Genomic DNA, 2632 nt, shown 5'->3' with positions numbered 1-2632 from the left:
GTAAATTCTATCAAAGAAAAAGGAAACACTACATATGACAGGTGCCTGCCTTAGAATGGGTAACACACTGCTAAATTTCTTCAACCAGATACACGTCAGAAATAAAAGCTTTATCTGAGTGACTGTTTCAGTCTGCCCTGTTGCTGAAAATGTAACTGAGAAGCTCCCAAACTTTCTTGGTGTGGTGTCCTTGTTGTCATGGTAATGTTGATACAGTGTCTTTAGATCAAAAGAAATACCGAAGAGTTCTGTTTAAGAAGTTAAGTCTAAACAACTTAATAAATATTGATGTCCTAACAAATTAGCAGCTGTTGGAAAAAATCGTATGCGCTACTGAAAGAAAAAAATGTGTTTTTTTTAAGACGGCCTCACATATTTATTACTGAACCAACCTACTAGTGCAGAAACATATTAAAGAGAAAACTCATTTTCCTTATAATTTCCCAATAAAACACACCCAACTGTTCAGATAGTAGCGATCTTTTCAGTGCCATGGTTAAGATCCAAGCAATCCTGACACAGCAAAAATATGTGGTGCCATCTCATGTGCAATTATTCCTTATAGACCCAGCGTGGTTCTTCTCCAATGTCTCCTCTTGGAGTTGTAGGTGATTTTATTACCAGTTTTCATCCAAATCCATTGGGGAATGGGCCGATTCTGCTTTTGTTTCTTGGCCAGGAACCGATGATCCTGAAAGTCTTGTGAGAAGACATGGCGAGGAAGAGTCAGCCGCACGCGTACGATGGCGGCGAATAAAGAGAGCAAAAAATGTATTTTCCTTGTTCTTGAATAGACAAAAACATTTGCTAATGGTTGTGTGCACCTACAGAGCACCGCACACCTTCTCAAATCTTGGAATCAGATTAGAAAATGCCACTTTCCCGTTCCACATGAATTTTTCACATCATACTTGTTTTATTTTGTTTTGTTTTTTATCACAGGAACTGCCAAATATGCAGCTTTACAAAGATATAACATTATCACAAAACATGAAACTTTGAACTACCTTGAGCTGATAGTTTTCATGATGTCTAACAGATGTTAAGTATCACTGTGTTTCCCTTGAGAATTTAAAATATCCTGTCACACCCCTGTGACTCAGGATGACTGCTACACAGTTTGGGAACTATGGATATAACTAGGACATAGAATAGGTGAGTCTCAGCTGTGTAAACACAAATCAATCTTATTTTCTCTCACTGACTCTGAAATGTACTTATTTGGAGAAACATTCTCCTGTTGATGGAGGGTTTACTATGATTCAGACACTGTTCTAAACATGCTACAATGATTAACTCATTTAATCTTCATAACCCAAGGTAGTAGCTACTTAACATTCCTAATTTGCAGATGATGAAACTGAGGCACAGAGAGGTTAAGTAACTGGCCCAGGATCAACACAGCTAGTTGGTGGTCAGTTGGGATTCAATTGCAGGTAGTCATTTGGTTCCAAAGTCTAACACTGTTTACCTCCACATCATGCTGCCTCTTGAATGTGATGTCACTACTTCTATCCACATCAGGCAGAGACAGAAACAGTACCACCGCCACTGGGCATTGGGCGATACCACTGTAACTTCAGCCACCACTTCCTCAGGAAATTGCAGAGGCAGCAATATCAACTGCCGTGCAAGCAGAATGGATTTGTTTGGCACCTTTTTCTTTCATCACTAGCTTCTGACTGGTACAGCCAGCCTAAGTCAAATGGTCAAATTCCTGCACATTAATAAAATAAAAGATGGGAAAGAGATTTGCATTTCTACGGTGGGAAGAAGATGCTTATTGGAGTTGGAATTCACCAAATATAAGGAGGGCATGAATGTCCGGAAAGAATGTCAAATGCCTTCCATATAGCATGTAACACTGTGTCTTGCATGGATGTAGAGATACACATAAAATATTAGCAGTAACAGGGGCTGGCCCAGTGGCTCAGGCAGTTGGAGCTCCATGCTCCTAACTCCGAAGGCTGCCGGTTAGATTCCCACATGGGCCAGTGGGCTCTCAACCACAAGGTTGTCAGTTCAATTCCTCGAGTCCTGCAAGGGATGGTGGGCTCCGCCCCCTGCAACTAAGATTGAAAGGACAACAACTTGACTTGGGAAAAAAGTCCTGGAAGTAGAAACTATTCCCCAATAAAGTCCTGTTCCCCTTCCCCAATAAAAAAATATTAAAAAAATAATATTAGCAGTAACAATGATTGCCAGTAATTGTATTAAACAGGGAATGTGTGTTGTTATATGGTGTGGAGATCGTATTGGGATGAGTCTTCAATTTCTTTATGTTAACATCACAAAATGAGTCTTCTGTCCATAAGTTTCACTAACACGTAGGAATATGTGCTGTGTTGTTTCTTTCATTAATATTCACCAAGCCTACACTGTCACTGACTTTAAAAAAAGAATGGATATAAAAATAATACATCAACCCACATGCTTTTAAAAAAGAAAAAAAAGGTTCTCTCTCCTCCCCCTGATAATTCCCTCTCCTCCACACCTTTAAAATATAGGTCTAAATATAGGTTTAAATGACTTCTCAGGGCACAATATATTACATTCCTATTGACATGCTCATGTTCACCTGAAATGCATATTACTAAAAATTGGCCCAAATTAAGGTTATTCAACATAGGAA

At 39.2% G+C, this 2632-nt stretch overlaps 1 pseudogene across 1 annotated transcript; it reads right to left on the bottom strand.

Annotated features, from left to right (window-relative positions):
- Positions 1-559: 559 nt before the first annotated feature.
- On the bottom strand, positions 560-714 carry LOC308510481 (large ribosomal subunit protein eL39-like; annotated as a pseudogene). Its single transcript has one exon. The product of its transcript is annotated as a large ribosomal subunit protein eL39-like (transcript).
- Between the last annotated feature and the right edge of the window lie 1918 nt (positions 715-2632).

This window comes from Rhinolophus hipposideros (assembly GCF_964194185.1).
Source record: "Rhinolophus hipposideros genome assembly, chromosome: 18".
NCBI lineage: Eukaryota > Metazoa > Chordata > Mammalia > Chiroptera > Rhinolophidae > Rhinolophus > Rhinolophus hipposideros.
This window is presented reverse-complemented; position numbering and strand designations above follow the sequence as displayed.